We start from the raw sequence: 19,317 nt of genomic DNA, 5'->3' as shown, positions 1-19,317 counted from the left end.
ATACCAAAGGGACAGTCAAACTCGTAAATCTAAAACAAACTGACAACGCCATGGCTAAAAATGAAAAAGACAAACAGAAAAACAGAAAAACAATAGTACACATGACACAACATAGAAAACTAAAGAATAAACAACACGAACCCCACCAAAAACTAGGGGTGAACTCAGGTGCTCCGGAAGGGTAAGCAGATCCTGCTCCACATGCGGCACCCGTCGTGTTGCTTATGTGATTACAAATCCGGTAAATAGTCTAATTCGGTAGGTCAAATTCATGAAAGGGAAGGGGATTGTAGTTACGACGTAAGGAACATATCCGATATCATTTGTAAAAGGGTTAAAATATGTGTACAATCATTTGTCTGTCTGTCTTTTTTTTCTTTTTGGACCATGGCGTTGTTAGTTTATTTTCGATCTATGAGTTTGATTGTCCTTCTGGTATCTTTTGCCCCTCTTCTAAACGCCATACACTACGTACCCTTTATGAAAATTTAGAGAAAATTTCTAGATAAGGGAACAAGGCATTGCAATGACATCTGGGTGCATCATATTTCAACAGTCATGCCAAAGTCATGAACGCGATTGCAGAGTGCATAATGACTAAGGCAACTCAACAGTCATACGACCAAAAGAAACACAAAAGCAAGAAGAAAAATAACTCAGAGAGTAAAGTTTATCAAAATGAATGCGTCTTGTCTAAAAATAACAATGGAATGTAACTGTTTCTTGTTTAGGGGTTTCCCAAATTTTCCCCCCAAAAAGCACTTGGCTTTCAACAAATGTAAACAAAGCATTCAATTTTGATCATTGATTGCAGGTTTAATTATTTTAATTTGGATATAGATGATCAATTAAATGACCAGTTTATAATTGTTTTGATTTTTTTCTGGATTCAAACTAATGTGAAAGTTCAAGTTAAAATATAAAATAATATTCGATATCAAAATAACAGACAATCTGAAATAAATTGATGATATTCTGGGACCAGAACATAGTGTTTCAAACCAATGCTGTGTATTCTCTGTTACAACTAATCAACTGCGTTTGCTATTAATCAACATATTTTTTCATTGATTTGAATATAATTTGTTTAACTGTATTTATAATACAAGTTTTATGCACAGAAGTTTATAATAGATCAACCTATCAGTTATTATATAATAATTATATATTATTATAAATTAACAATGTCAAACATACGATTTTAAAAAGTAAATCCTTACTGCAAAAGGTTTACTTTTATTTCTAACGGTCAAATATCTGGAACTTTTTCAGGGTAAACCGCTGTTTTGTATGACAGTCATATAAAATTGCATTGCAATGATGTGTGACCAAAACAAACAAACAAAATAGGTAAAACGTCAAAAATACAGCTGTCAACATTGTTTTATAATCTGAATCATTATTAAAACAATCAAAAATGTAACAAAAAAGCTAAAGAAAGAATAAAGAACAAGCACAGTAACTATACACCTGGAAAACAGTATTGCAACACCAAATTGAAATTCAAATTATAAAAACACTTTTTATTTTTTTGTGATATAATTTGGTAAAATAGAATAAGTTAAACATTAGTTAAGTATCACCTGAGTTTATCAATGAATATCGACTCGATAAGTTCTTATTTGCACATGCAGCTATTGTACCCGTAAACAGCAAAACATGTGTTTTAATCCTCATTGTTCTCACCACTTTAAATAACCAAGTTTTTGAAGTTATGTGATTGACACCTTGTAATGGGTCCTCGACAACTCTTAACTGCAGCAAGATGGCAGATTATCAGCATGAGCGAAACAGGGATGTCGCTGTAACAACTGCATGTATTGTTGGTCATCACCATTCCACTATAAGTCGTTTTGAAAATTAAAATCAGGCAATAAACGATGTTAAAGACCTTCCGAGATAAAGAAGACCCCCTATACCATTTGCTAGGGAAAATTAGGTACAATGAAGGTTGGTCAGAAGGAAACCCATTGCATACAATACAATCCTAAAAAGAGAGTGGTGGGTATACAGGAGCCTTTTAACAAAAACTGTTTGAGATCGACTAATCGCTACTGGTTATCGCGCGATAAGACCATTTTGGATACCTTTGCTTACGAACAGACACACAGTTTTCCGTATCAAATGTAGTGCAGAGCTCGCCAAAGTTGAAAATTAGATCCATTGTTCCTATAGAATTTGGTTCATCTTTCTTGGCCCGATCGTAGCCCGGATTTGAACCATATCGAGCATATATGGGACACTATTGGGCAAAAAGTGCGCGAAAAGACACCACAGTTCAAAAACATCATGAAATAAACAATGCTCTTCATCAGAATTGGTTGCAGCTACCTTAGAAACAAAAAAGTCGATTCATGGCAGGAATAAGAAGACGTTATGATACGGTTATCCGTTTGAATGGAGGCTGCGCACAAAGTACTTAATCTTTGGCGTATAACGATCACTCATGATGTGAACAGTCATCGGAAGATTACTTTTGAAATGTCTGACATTGTAATGTTCGACTACAGTAATAGTTGTAAAATGCATTTTTTTTGTACAAAAAACACCTCATTTTGTTATCAAAATTGTGGTTACATAAATATTTTTTTTTTAAACATTTTTTGTTCGTTTAAATGCCAATGTTATCATAAACTATGTTTCAATAATATTATACAAATATTTTACTATATTTCATCCAAAAAAAGAGGTTGATTTTTCAAGTTTTAAAAAATCAAGGTGTTGCAATACTTTTTTCCATGTGTATATATTAAAAACAAGAATACAACAAATTATCATAGCATAATAACACAATGAAGGGATGCATAAGAACAGAGCCACGTCATCTTTTACAAGGAAACATATAGACAAAGCACATACCCAAAAACAAATGACAAGAATACAAAAACGGACCATAGAATAATAACACTGGCGGGATCTATAAGTACAGAACTGTCACGGAATGGAAGGTCCTCCATAATACAAGTTCCAAAAGGAAAAAATATTCTAGAATATTATTTCTACATGAATAAATATTACAGTATATGTTCCTAACAGAATAAATGGTATAGAATATGTGTTCCAACATGAACAGATATTGTGACAATGTTTATAACAAAGTTTCCATTGTGGAACAAATATACGTTGACAGAACCACGTCTCTTCTTACAAAGAAACATAGAGACAAAGAACATACGAAAAAAATGAATAGTAATAATACAGAAATTGGACCAGAAACACAATGACGGGATGTATAAGTATAGAGCAACGTCACATGTAACAAAGAAACAGAAACAAAAGAGGCATTAAACAAAGCACATTGTCAAAAATGAAAGACAAGCATACACATAACCATACCACAGAACAATAGCACAATGACGGGATGTATAACTACAGCAATGGATAGGTTTATTGAAGAATTATAGTACTTTTGTCGATTATTTTGTTCCAACCATACATATACATATATTTTTTAGAATATCTAAAAACCGATATACTTTGTGAAGTCATGTACAGAATTTCATGATATTGTTAATTTTTTTTAAAAGTGTACATTTATGATCAATTATTTGAGAAAAGAAATCAAATCCATAAGATGTAAAATAAAACAAATAAACGAACTAACAACTAATATGTTGTTATTGTCAAGGAGACATTATGATGTCTTTTAAATTTCAACAAAATTAAATGACAGAAAAAAGAGAATATATGGCATTGACGAGTTGATACAAATATGGTCAGAAAATTGATAATATAAATAAAGGCAACAGTAGTATACCGCTGTTCACACTCATAAATCCATGGACAAAAATCAAAATCGGGGTAACAAACTAAAACTGAGGGAAACGCATAAATATAAGAGGAGAACAATGACACAACACTACAAAGTAACTAACACACACAGAAACGGACCAAGCATCAGACAAAATCCCACGAGAATAACAAATATAACATCAAAACCAAATACATGAATTTTGGATAGACAAGTACCGTAACAATTATAGCTTTTGTATGAGGTCAACATAGGATATATCGACCCATAGAAGTATATCGACCTCGGACTTGGTAATCAGTAAGTATTCCTCTTTCAGGTCAATATATTCTTGTATCGACCTTATACAAAGGCTATAATTGTATGATATTAGACTAGCCTTTACGCGTCATATAGATCATTGCACCTCACCAGAATTACCATCGCACTTTCTCGTGTTCATCGCACTTCGAATCCTACAAATAAAAACAAAATATTAACAAAAATACCAAAATCCAAGCTTACGGCGCATTCAAAAAAGGGGAAGTTCATAACACCATTACAATCATACGTAACACTAACGGAGCAAATTGAAAACAACTGTCATGTTTTCGGCATAGTACTCATATTACGAAAACATATAGAGGGTCAAACTTAGTTCTAAACCTCAATAAAAAATGGTTTATTGCTCCGTTATATTGACGACATTAGCTGATGTATTATTATGTCGGTGTCATTCCAAATTTTCAAAATACAATGATATTCTTGTTCAATGAAATTAGTATGTGTACTAGAATAAGGAGATATGTCACAAATACAAATAAGATTACAATACATCATAAACTAGCGAATGATATGGGGGAACAAATATAAATAACCATGAATCAAGAAATCAGCAAAACAGATACAATATAAAAAGATGGAAAAGGCCTCGGTGACACAAAATATGAAACAATTTAAACAAAAAAAAAAACCCAGACTGATCGTTGGTAAAAAAATACAAAAATGTACAGAGGTAAAATCTTAGTTTCTAAATGTTTGTGAAATGTGGAATCCAAAGCAAAAAGAATTGCGGATATTTACGACAGAAGTTCGAACCGATGACAATGACTGATAAGGACATGAAGCAGTTAAGATGAGTGTGAGTTTGTATATTTCTGGTAATGCTCTGAACGGTGATAAGGTTAACGACCACAAGTCTTTAATTGCAAAATACTGAAGCCCAGCACACTCGGCATGTTTTATGTGTCTTATTTTATTCTTATATATGGATATGACGATTAGCTTGTGGTAAAATATCTTGACTTACCTGAAGAACAACTGCATGTCCCCAAATGATGAGAAATGAAAACTGACAAAAACGGGAACAGTATTATAAATACCACTGTTCAGTGATTAGGAGAAAACAAATCCGGGTTGCCAACTAAAACAAAGTGAAACATATCAATTATAAGAGGAAAACAAAAGAACAACAAAAAGACTGAACTGCAACAAAAAAAAAGCCAACATATATAGACACGGACTATTTGATAACAACTACCATAGAGTTCTGACTTGGTACAGGACATTTTAAGATGAAATAGAAGGTTAAACCTCGTTGTATGGCTAGCCAAACCTCCCGCTTATATTTCATTGTTAAAAATCACCACTAAAATGAAAACACTTTGTGACTGAAGTCTGAATTACACAAGAACACTCAGCAAAGAAATATACATAAACTAATAATATAATAGTACAATTGAATATGCAAATTGCGAAAAAAACAATGGACATCTCCAATGAATTAAAGACAGCCTATACTTGGATACCACAAACTGCGCTTCAGTTGAATGGATCAACGCAACAAAAGTGGCGTAATTTTGTGAAGTATAAAGTATCACAAGTTATTTTGAAACTCATACAATTATATGGAATGAGATCCAAATTCTTACCATTATTTGAATAATACTACTAGTCCAAACAATTATCATGATAATGGCGGTCTGAAAATGCTATGTTTAACATGTTTTAATTAATGCTGTGACGAGGTCAAAGTAATTTGGACTAACACAATACTTTATACATAGAAAATGGTAATTAACTTGGCTACACTAACGGGTAAGACATATGTGAAATGTACCGACGATACAGAATTCAAACCACAAACGATACGACATAACACAATATCAAACCGTACTTTCAAAAGAAACATGATAACTCGGGTTATGTTCTTCTCATATATGTTATGATGGTATGATACAAAATCCCTAACATTGAACGGGAGGGATTGTGCCTGATATTCATATGATGAAGCCTAAATCTTTCAATCAGTTTAATTGAAGTCTGGAGCTGGCATGTCGATAAACTGCTAGTAGTCTGTTTTTATTTATGTATTATTGTCATTTTGTTTATTTTCTTTTGTTACATCTTCTGACATCAGACTCGGACTTCTCTTGAACTGAATTTAATGTGCGTATTGTTATGGGTTTACTTTTTCTACATTGGCTAGAGGTATAGCGTCGGGTTGAGATATCATAAACATGTTTAACCCCGCTGCATTTTTGCGCCTGTCCCAATTCGCCTATGGCCTTTGTTAGTTTTGTATTGTATTTAATTTTAGTTTCTTGTGTATGATTTGGAGTTTAGTATGGCGTTCATTATCACTGTACTAGTATATAAATTTGTTTAGGGGGCAGCTGAAGTACGCCTCCGGGTGCTGCCTTAAACCCTTATAGGTGACCTTCTGTTTTTGTTTGTTATATGGTCGAGTTGTTATCTCTTTGACACATTCCCCATTTCCCTTCTCATTTTTATGATAACTAAATACATGAATGTTTGATGTATAAATACTAGGGATGTCAAAATATCTGAAATTTAATACTCGGATACTCGGTCATGATACTCGAGTACTCGCGAGTACTCGAATGAATCTTTAATGTCTATTGAAAAGTTTAGATTGTAGGTGGGATGCAGTGTTTTTGTTATTACCCTTCATTAACATATTAACGAAAGACAAACGTACTACAAACATAGCTTTTTGTGTCAATTAAACAATGAATTACCGATCGCCGTTTACAAATAACCTATCATAATAGCAATTATTGTTTGTGTACGTGTTCACGAATCAAATTCCAATAAAATTTAAAAGATTTACATAAACAGTCCGACAAAGTAGACAATATATGTATCATCTGTTCCTGAGGAGTTGCTTTTTTTTTATAATTACTACTTGTTCATTAATTTGTTAACAACAATATTGGACTTCAAATAACATGTACTTTTTCGTGTTGCTCAGTCTTACATTTTCTGTGTTTTCCTTTTTTTCTTTGTCATCGGTTGTCTGATTTTTTTTTAGCCATGATGTTGTCAGTCTTTCGACTTTTGGGTTTGAATGTCGCTCTCTTACTTTCACTTATCCTTAAATTGTTAATTAAATAATTATAATTAAGTTTCAAATACATAGTAATTGAATTATTTAAATATACCTCTCATACCAATCATGTTTACATATAAGTCTTGATTAACAAACAAAGGTACTAAACTTTTACGGCTTGTGATGAGTTAATTATTATAAATTCTTGTAAGTGTTGATCCGTGTACAAACACTGTTAAAAATTTCTCTGATCAGTTGCGTAGGGTTCACCACAGGTCACTTTGACTTTGTTCTTGTTTGGAAATATGATCTGGTCGAACAATTTCAGGCAAAATACTGTTTGACTTTCTATTTTTGTTACAAGTAGTGAGCATGAAAACATTCCCTTGGAAGGAAAGGACGTTTCTGGTACAGTATCCACAGGGTAAACATATTTATGTTGTTAATTGATCTTATTTAGTATAACGAAGGGGATATTTCAACGGAACTAAAATGAGTGGAAATGTGGAGAGAAATATCTGAAGATGTATAACAGGCAAACGAGTATCCGAGAACTAAAACTGTACTCGAGTACTCGGCCTTCCGAGCGAGTACCCGAGTACTCGAGTACTCGTTGCCATCCCTAATAAATACAAAGACACGTAGAATAACATTCACACTCGACAAAAAGATTCATATGGGGGAATAGGTTCGGTACTTAGCAGACATACGATGTAGATTGTAAACAACAACAAAAGACGTTGTAAAATGGTCATTTGTTAGTTTAGACATAGACACATCATATTGTTCAACCAATTCGTGATGAAGTCAATTCAATTTACGTAAAACAGATAGGCAAATCTATCTAAGGTCAACTTTGCCTCATGGAGTTGAAACCTTAGTTTCTTTCTAATTTCAAAATTTATAAACGGACAATTTTAGAACGGTTTGTTATAAATCATATCAGTATCGAAATACTGACTTCTGGGCTGATAATACCCTTGGGGACTGGTATTCCACCAGCAGAAGTTTCGACCGAGTGATGTAAAAAATTTAAAACAACACGTTTAATCAATGCATGCGTCAGAAGCGCTTTTCTGGATTTAACATGCTCGAATATAACGTATCAATTGAGACATTTGAATCATATGACGGGGTAGAGGGTATGTTACTGATGAGAAATGGGAAATTGCCAATTAGGAAGTTGAAATCGTCCCTTTTATCAATGATTTTTGTGTGAAGTCGTCCATCTGTCTCATTATTGAGTTAAAGATCAAGATATGAAATAGTCCTACTAGTATCAGTAATATCATTAATCTCAAGTTCACTGGGATATATGAGATGCAAGTACTGACTGAGATATGGGTAATCCAGTAAAGGAACACCACCAACAACAATATATTTGACAGTAAAATGAAAAAAATAGGTTCTTAATGAATTCTGATTCAATAGAATACAAAATCAAATCGAAAAGAAGGCGTATACAATAAGAACCAATTGGAATACCATGTGTCTGTTGACATATCTATCCTCAAAGCCTTTAAAACATATTGTCGAATAAAAAGTAAACTATTTTGATAATGTCATCGTCAGTGTTTTTTCTGATAGAATCAGTTCTTTAAATAAATATAAATTATTATAACCCAAAACAAGAAATGTTTATTAATGATTTCCATTTTTATAGTGAAAGGCATTTCTAATGAGGTCGATTTTTAAAGAAAAGAGTATTTATAATTTGATCGATCTTTCAATTGAGCTTGGAAAATAGTAGTGTAAAGCGTGGGAAAATACACGTTATTAATGTTGCTACAAAATTGCAGAGATTGTGATCTTAGAGTTAGCAGTAGATCTTTGAGAATTTAGACCTGAATGACACCACTGGTTTATTATATCTTATCCCAATCTTCTTTGTGGCCATCATTTACAGTAGTTAGCACTTTACAAAGCTGTTTAGTCGAACATCTTGATGATCAAGTAATGTATCGAAGAAAAAAAACCCAAAGAAGCAAATGGATCTTTGATAAATATATAGACTTAAATGTGAAAAAGTCACTGAAGTTTTAAGTAACATTTATGTCATAGTGGGACCTTTTCGCTAAATCATATTTTAATTTTATATTTTTACTAATTTCAAGATAAAGATAAAATGAGATAATTATCGCTTTTGTTTAAATTTGACATTTAAAAGAACTTGTTTTCAAGTTCAGAGAACTTAATAAATGAACTTCGACTACATGCTTGACCCTTGAAAATCCAATATCAAAACTACGAAAAACATACTCTCTAGTATAATCCGTTTAATGGAATATGAGATGGCCCATAGACAATGGAAATTGTGCATGCCTATTGACAATTTAATTTTAAAGCAACGTTTTATACAAAGCATGACAGATGAATATCAAATTTCCAATGTATATCAGTAAAACAAACAGAGGGACGTTGGCAGCATTTTATACAGGGTGAAATAAATACGGTGATGTTGACAATGATTACTTAATGTTAAGGAATACAGCGACGCTACCATCAATTAGAAATTGTAAATGACTAGGGCGATCTTGACATCAATTATACATTGTAATGGAATAGGGCGATGCTGACATCAATTAGACACTGTAAAAGATTAGGGCGATGTTGAAGTCAATTAGACATGGTAAAACAATAGGGCAATATTGACAACATTTAGACATTGTAAAGGAATAGGGCTATGTTGACGTCAATTATCCAATGTCAAAGGAATATGGCAATGTTAACAACAAGCTCAGTACTCAGTATTTCGGTACTGACATGATTTATAACGAACCTTTCCAAATTACCCGTTGATATATTTCGAAATTATAAAGAAAGTAAGGTTTCAACCCCCTCAGGCACAGTTAACATGGTTAACCTTAGATCGATTAGGCCGTTTAAAGGTATTTGTTGTCATATAGCTCTTCAACTTGTTAGTATGCATCTATGGCTTCCAAAGATTTGGCTTTGAGCGTTCCTGATGAAGGTACATCCAGAAAAGCGCTTCGGACGCATGATTTTATTAAACGTGTTGTTTTAATTTGTTGGGTACAGCGATGTGTCCACAAATAAACCAGAGTAAATTGATTAGAGCGATGTTGAAATTGCTAAAACACAATCAAAAGATATCAATGGACATTCAAAAAAGTCAAACAGAACAAATTTACTACACCCTGACGAAATCTAAAAGCAGAGAGCAACAAGCTATATTTTTAGTACAATGAGGAATACAAACATTTTCAAAAGCCGTACAGGCATCCGTTGTGTTAGTCAGTGTAAGGTCAAATATGCTAGAGATGAAAATATCCTTTATACATTTTGTATTCAATAAATTCGCCTTCGTCAGCAATGCTTCAGGCCAAGCATGTATAAGAAGTTGTATACATATATAATTAAATATCGGCTTCAAATTGAAGTTATTCAAAATTGTCAATTTATAATTGAAATAGATTATATTCAACCGATTCTTCGGATTAAAAATTTGATTATTAAAAATGTATAGTTCGGCGGGTTGGATGCTGCAAACAGCTACCTTGTAAAATATGTGAATCGTTCAACTATTTAACTTTTTAAATTATAGTATGATGTTGATGCTATTAAAACGACGACGATATTCCAAGTTTTCGTCAAAGTGTAATATTCAAGTATATATTCTGAAACGACAGAACGACATATTTCTAGCATACGGTGTGTTATATGAATAAATTGCATAAAAAATGCTCTATTGTTTTAGGCCATCCTGTAATGTAATACTAGTATACAATAAAATCCTATTATAAACAAGCAAAATGAGGTTATTAAAATTGTAATATGCCTTTGTGTGCTTTTTTGTTATGTTGATTGTTTTTATAATTATTAAGATGATAACACCATGTTTACTAATGTACCACTAATTTTGACATGTTTACCTATTGCAGTTATTTGTTTTGTTTACGCATCATTGTCAATATAATGGAGGTTGATGCGACTGTCAATTAAGTAAGTGGTTTAGTTCGCTATAACACTTGGTTAAATCCGCCATTTCCTACATTAACAAATGCCAGTACCAAGACAGGAATATGACACTTGTTATTCATTAGTTTGATGTGTTTCAGCTTTTGATTTTGATATTTGATTAAGGATTTTCTTTTGAATGTTTCTTCTGGGTTGAGTATTTTTGGGATATAACACAACCTGTTGAATACAATTTTCCAAAAACATTATATATTTTATTTGAAACTCGCGATCGGATGTTGTTCGTATTTCGATGACGTGCGGACGCGAATTGACCATAGATTTTACGTTTGCTTCATTGAAATTCACAAAATACATCCGTATGTACAGTCTTTTTATTTTAAACAATAAAACTCTTTCAAAGTTCTGTTCATTTTTGAATTATCACTTGAATTGAAAGGACACGAATTTCACAAATACTTGCAGATGTAAAAAAAAATGTTGTAATACTTTCATTTAAAAATTAGAAGGGCTAAGCATGATACATACATTTACACAATTATTATTTGTTTCATCATGTTCATATTGTTTATTCCCAATTACGTCGATTTTTTTTTATTCCAAAAAGGAATAGGATTTGCATTTCCATTTTCTGTTATGTTTTTACTATTGAATACACAAATAAGCTATCTCAAACTCATTTCTGATAAATACAGATGACTACCAGAAAACCGTACTACATTGATACTTAATTAGAAATGTGTATCATGTAAAGAAGTAGTATTATTTGAGCTTGTTGAAATGTACCGTAAGCTTGTGCCAACCTACTAATTTCGAAATTAACATTAAGAATAAGCGAGCAGAATTGCGAACATTAAATAAATACATTTGATTTCTACTAAAGAATGTTATCTATATCGCAACTATTACAATCGATGAATGTCGTTCACGGATTAGAGTGCAACTTTTGCGGATTAGTATACGTCGGTGAAACGAAAGGAAGGCTAAACAAACAGATATGCAGTCATATATCAGACTTTACATTTCAATAAGCCCGATCATTCCATCGTTTCTATGACAGTACGCATTATCGAAAAAATATACCATAGTTCTAACAATCCTAATCTTGCAATGCCTCGTCTTCGACAAAACGAGGACTACTGGATTAGACAATTGGGAACTGCGACACCATATGGTTGCAATGACAAAATTGATGGTATAGGTATTCTATCTAGTTCTTCGTGTAGCTCGGTAAACATGGTAAATGGGATAAATATTTTTAACTCTACTACTCCTCGACGTAGACACAGGCATGGTCATCGTCATTATACATCACCTACTGTGCATGATCTCTCTTTAAAGACTTGCTGCCATTGATACAAAAGCCGTTAGGTATTCATCACATTTGTACGAAATCATATTCATTACCCCTTTCAAAACTTAGTTTTCTGTTTAATTTAAGTTCGGAAACCAATGTTACAAACCGTCATTGAAACCAATACAAAATTACAGCTATAATTTCAGATATTGCAAGTCACAGACTTTTAAAGCCAGTCCGTATTGGAAAAGATGAAAAAGAGAAAAGATTTTTCCTTAATCTTTTCTTTGCCAACAAAGGTCTCGATGGCGTCAACTTAGGCAATATCCCTCATCATAAATTAGTTTAATCGAAAATACCTCCTTATTTCAAAGACCTGTATGTACCAATCATTTTTTATACCTATACAAAACCTATTGCAACTAAAAATTTGCAATTACAAACACGTTTTGCAGACTCTCAGTATTGACGACTTCCAGTCTTAACCTCCTGATTGCACTTGTGCTGGTTCCCAATTAACGTATATTCCGGCTGGTCACGTTATTACCGGTGACCTCAACATTGTTAATAACACTTTTCAACGAAATGTGTTATCGAAAGGTCCAAAATATCGTGGGTCTATCAATGCCCATGCTACGTCAATCTTTAAAGACCCTAATGTTGCAAAACACTTATCCTACCTTCATGACAAATATGTTGTTTTCCCCGCAGATAAAGCACCAAACAACATCGTGTTTGTGTGTAAAACTCATTACATTAACTGCTTGATAAACTAATTAGGTATTGACAATTCACTAGGAAACCCAACATGTACCCTGACGACACTTACCAAAGAGAAAATCCTGGATAATCATAGGTCTGTTCTATGTTCCTTTGGAATTTCAACCAAAGATGATGAGCTGGATCTTCCATCACTATATTGGATACCTAAACTGCATAAGTGTCCTTACAAATAACGGTATATTTCTGGGTCTTCAGAGTGCTCCACGAAACCTCTTTCTAAAGTATTAACATCTTTTTTATCAGCAATCAATGACGGGCTTCAAAGTTATAAATAAATCCTACTTTGTAAAGGATCACTCTGATTCAAACAAAACATTCTCTGAAATTGACAATATCAAGATGCTTGTTGACAACATATTTGTTACGTTCGGTGGGCCTGATTTTCAACAGACTATCGGCATTCCAATGGGAACGAATTGTGCCCCTCTTCTTGTCGACTTGTTTCTTTATAATTATGAGGCTGACTTCATACAGGAACTTCTAAGAAGAAAGATAAGAAGTTAGCAATATCCTTTAACTCTAATTTCCGCTATATAGATGATGTTCTTTCACAACATATTTCAAAATTTGGTGACTATGTCGAACGCATCTATCCCATTGAACAAGAGATAAAGGATACAACATATACATTTCAGTCGGCTTTATATCTTGACACATCGAGAAATTGGCAATAAGTGTCATTTGAAAACAAAACTTTACGACATAAGAAATGATTTCAGCTTTCCAATTGTGAACTCTCCATTTCTAAGTAGCAACATTCCAGCAGCACCGGCAAACGGTGTATATATCTCCCAATTGATACGATATTCCCGTGCTTGCATTTCCTATCATGATTTTTTTGATAAAGGGTTGTTGCTTACAAGGAAGCTATTAAATCAAGAGTTCCAAATGGTGAAGTTGAAATAATCTCTTCGTAAATTTTACGGACGCCATCACGAGTTGGTTGACCTTTATGAATCACAAATGATATCGGATATTTTCCTCACATCGTAACAACAATTCCCTTCCCTTTCATAAATGTGACCTACCGAATTAGACTATTTACCAGATTTGTTATATCATAAGCAACACGACGGGTGCCACATGTGGAACTTGATCTGCTTACCCTTCCGGAGCACCTGAGATCACCCCATGTTTTTGTTGGGGTTCGTGTTGTTTATTCTTTAGTTTTCTATGTTGTATGTGTGTACTATTGTTTGTCTGTTTGTCCTTTTCATTTTTAGCCATGACGTTGTCAGTTTATTTTCGATATATGAGTTTGACTGTCCCTCTGGTATCGTTCGTCTCTCTTTTACATAGAATATCACTTGGCTGCATGTAAAGTTAAGGTAAATTTCGGTGCACTAATACAAATTTAACAGTTTAATCATGCAAAGAATGAAAATTACCAATTGTGTGTCCAACAGTTGTGGATAATTTGATTTTAGAGGTCAACGACAACATTCAGTGACGTTATATTTTACTGTGAAATTATCAAATTGTTGGGACAGTGCGACTGACGGTTACCTTCAAGTTATGATTAGTTAACATTCACAAATATCAGAACACGTACATCCTGAACTTATTTGTGATGTTCTAGTGAGTAAAAAATGAAATTATTAGGACCATATCATATGCATCAAATTTACTTTTTTAGATGAACTACGATTTTATTTTTAATGCAGATAAGATAACTTTTAGGATATATATTATAAGATGAAACACATGTTTTTTTTGTTTTTTTTTGTGGGGGTGGGGGGGTATTGTTTTCTTAAGAAATATCAATTTAGTACCTTTTAAATCATAGTTTCATAGCAGATCTATGAAACTAAATTTTACTAAATACTTTGCATATGTTTGCTAATCAGACAAAATAAAGACTTTTTGGTATTTACATCATCTGGTATTCGTCTGTTAATTTAGAAAACAGTTTTCTCTGAAAATAAAACGCATGTTTGAGGGGTCAAAAGGTTGGATATAATTATGAACAGCACAGAAAAATTAGAACTTCACCTTTTCATTGTTCCCATTTGGTTTCAGATATATAGATATATTGAAATCATGTGAACGAAACTTCCTATCAATGCCAAAACAAGTTATTGTATTAAACAAGAACAGAATGAACACAGCCTGGGAAGTCTGAGGTCTGCAACTTAGAGGACTACTGGATTAGACAATTGGGAACTGCGACACCATATGGTTGCAATGACAAAATTGATGGCATAGGTATTCTCTTTAGTCCTTCGTGTAGCTCGGTAAATGTGATGCATATTTATATAACTCTACTCCTCGACGTAGACGCAGTCATGGTCATCGTCATTATGCATCACCTACTCTACATGATGTGTCTATTAATGACTTGCTGCCATTTATACAAAAGCTGTTATGTATTCATCACATTCGCAACAAACTTTATTCATTACCCTTTTTAAACTCCATTCTCTGTTTATTTAGTTTTGGAAACCACTGTTACAAACCCTCATTCAAACCAATACAAACTTATAGCTATAATTTCGGATATTGCAAGTCACAGTCTTTAAACCAGTCCGCACTGGAAAATATAATAAAGAGAAAATATGTTTTCTTCATCTTTCCTGTGCAAACAAAGATCTCGATGGCGTTTACTTAGGCAATATCCTTTATCATAGATTAGTTCAATCGAAAATTCCTCCTTATTTCAAACATCAGTATGTACCAATCATTTCTTATACCAAATCTATTGCAACTAAAATTTTTAATTACAAACACGTGTTGCAGGATCTCAATATTGACGACTTCAAGTCTAAACCTCCCGATTGCACTTGTGCTAGTTCCCAATTCACGTATAATCCGGCTGTCCACGTTATTACCGGTGACCTCAACATTGTAAATAACACGTCCCTTAGAGATGTGTTATCGAAAGGTCCGTAATATCGTGAGCCTGAATCCATCAATTTGAAATACAACTTTAACCTTTTGATGAATTCAGTCGAGGATTATGCCATGTAATGGGCTACGTGCGATAAGGAAGACGTAGACACTCTTTCCGAGTGGATATAGGTGGTTAGGTCGTTGATACAAATCAAAATTAAGAAACAGAATGAGTATATAAATGCCCATTTTTCTTCAATCTTTAGAGACCCAAAGGTTGCAAAATACCATGACAACTATGTTGTTGTCCCAGCAGATAAAGCCCCAAACAACATTGTGTTCGTATGTAAAACTCATTATATTAACTGCTTGTTAAACGAATTAGGTATTGACACTTCACTTGGGAACTCGACATATACCCCCAGGACACTTATCAAAGAGGAAATCCCGGACAATCATAGGTCTGGTATATGTTCCTTTGGAGTTTCAACCAAAGATATACGAACTGATTCTTCCATCAATGTATTGGATACCTAAACTACATAAGTGTCCTTACAAACAACAGTAAATTGCTGGGTCTTCCAAGTGCTCCAAGTAACCTCTTTCTAAATTATTAACATCTATTTTATAAGCAATCAAAGACGGGCTTCAAAGTTATTGTGAAACTGCCTAATCTAGAGGTTGCGTGAATCAGATGTGGATACTTAAAAATTCCAAAGATCTTTTACAGTACATACAATCTAACTCTCTTGCAATAATATTAAAATTTTTGACTTTTCTACACTTTACACAAGTATTCCACATTCCAAACTAAAAGTCTAATTGAAAGAGTTGGTATTTATTGGTTTCATAAAACATAATGGCCAACGTAGATACAAATATCTTGTCTTATGGAGGAAAAATCCTACTTTGCAAAAGTATCAGTCTGATTCAAACAGAAAATTATCTGAAACTGTCATTATCAAGATGCTTGATTTTTTGATTGACAACATATTTTTAACGTTCGGTGGGCCTGATTTTCCACAGACTGTCGACCTCCCAATGGAAACCAAATGTGCCCCTCTTCTTGCCGACTTGTTTCTTTATTATTACGAGGCTGACTTCATACAGGAATTTCTAAGGAAGAAAGATAACAAGTTAGCCATGTCCTTTCACTCTACTTTACACTATATAGATGACGTTCTATCACTACATACTTCAAAATTTGGTGACTATTTTGAACGCATCTATTCCATCGAACTAGAGATAAGGATACGACAGATACATTTAAGTTGGCCTCTTATCTTGACTTACATATAGAAATTTACAATGAGGGTCGGTTGAAAACCAAACTTTACGACAAAAGTGATGATTTCAGCTTTCCAATTGTGAACTTTCCATTTCTAAGTAGCAACATTCCAGCAGCACCTGCATACGGGGTATATATCTTCCAATTGATAAGCTATTAAACCAAGAGTTCCAAATGGTTAAGTTGAAAACATTCCTTCGTGAATTTTACGGACGCCATCACGAGTCGGTTGACCGTTATGGAATAACCGTTTCACATATGATATCGGATATGTTCCTTACGTCCCCTATCCTTTCATGGATGTGACCTGCCGAATTAGACTATTTACCGGATTTGTTATAACATAAGCAACATGATACATATGGAGCAGGATCTGCTTACCCTTCCGGAGCACCTGAGATCACCCTTAGCTTTTGGTGGGTTTGTGTTGCTTATTCTTTAGTTTTTTGTGTTGTGTCACATTGTCTGTTTATCTTCTTTAATTTTTAGTCAGGCGTTGTCAGTTTATTTTCGATTTATGAGTTTGACTGTCCCTCTGGTATCTTTCGTCCCTCTTTTATTCAATTTTTTACCAAGTTGTTTTATAAAACCAAATATTTTATATTGTCATTTATACATTTTTTTTAATCCTTGTAAATTCATATATATAATAGATTGTCTTTGTTAAAATGTCAATCCAACAATGTCAGATCTGCAAATTTGCGGATGTATATGTTTGTTCTTTTGTGGCCTGGACTCGAACTGACGATACTGAGTTATCATGGAATCGGCTTGCACTATGTCCGATGCTCTAGACCACTCGAGTATTTATCTAGGCTAGATCTACTACTAATAAAGCTCTCGTCATTTTTAATCTAGCATTTAAGCATAGTACATGATACATTAGGCATACTAATCAAGAAATGAAAATCCACAGTTGCTGTTAACCATACTTTACATATACCTCAAATGAAACATATTCATATTAATGATAAGATATCATATTAAAATTATGTGAAAGAAATGTCCTATCAATGCCAGAACAGGTTACTGTTTTCGACAAGAAAAGAAGGAACACATCATGAGATATATGTGATCTGTACTATACGTCAACTTAGCCAATACTCATATCATGAATCCGTTTACTTAAACACACGTAACGTCTTTGAGGTACAATATTTATTTATCGTATCTTATAACTATTATTTCACTCGGGCACAGCCATCATGAAATATGGATATTCTTTGGTGAACAAATCTTTATATTTTCCTCAGGCCTTGGAAATTAATGTATAATAATGATCAAGAAAACACGGAACACAGCCACCAAAAACTTTGGTCTTTAACTTAAATGTATATGTACTGATTCATTCCGCCATAAAATATAATATTAAAATGACATCATTACATGGCAGGACTACGATACCAATAAATTGGAGAAGATACAGGACAGAGAAACACATAAATAATATCTATCAGAAGGTATCAGGCAGATAATTTGATAGTCAGACGTGCGTTTTGTCTACATTAGGACTTATCCATCATGTTATCAGTGACGCTCAGATAAAAAGTTCGAAAACTAAAACAAGTGATCATTGAGGACCAAAAGTTCAAAAAAGTTGTGCCAAATACGGCTTAGGTTATCTGCCTAGGATAAAAACACCCTGAGAAATATAGAATAATTAATACTTTTGCAAACATTAGATTTATAAAAATGACTATATAACAGATATACGTTTAAAGGTAAACAAACATCACTGCACTTTGTATCTTTGAATTTCTTTTTTATTGGTATTAACATGGATTTTGTTTTTTCAGTAAATTTAAATCAAACTTAATATACTGATATGCTTTTCACTGACTATTTATGACGGCTTTTCTAAATCAATCGGATGCTGGATGTGTACTGATTGACTATTACGTCTCAGATGTATGATTTTTGTCGAATCTGCGACTTTTGTCGCAGAAGCTCAACATAGGGATAGTGACCTGGAGGCGGCATTAGATAACTTCTTAAAAACTTTATATAATAGAAGGTTGAATAACATAATATGCATATAGATGCCTAAGATTCTTAACTTTTGGTCCCGTTTTCAAATTGGTCTACATTAAGGTCCAAAG

The sequence above is a fragment of the Mytilus edulis genome, chromosome 8 (assembly GCF_963676685.1).
Source record: "Mytilus edulis chromosome 8, xbMytEdul2.2, whole genome shotgun sequence".
Taxonomy (NCBI): Eukaryota; Metazoa; Mollusca; class Bivalvia; order Mytilida; family Mytilidae; genus Mytilus; species Mytilus edulis.
The sequence above is the reverse complement of the archived record's forward strand: the minus strand, read 5'-3'. Positions refer to the sequence as shown.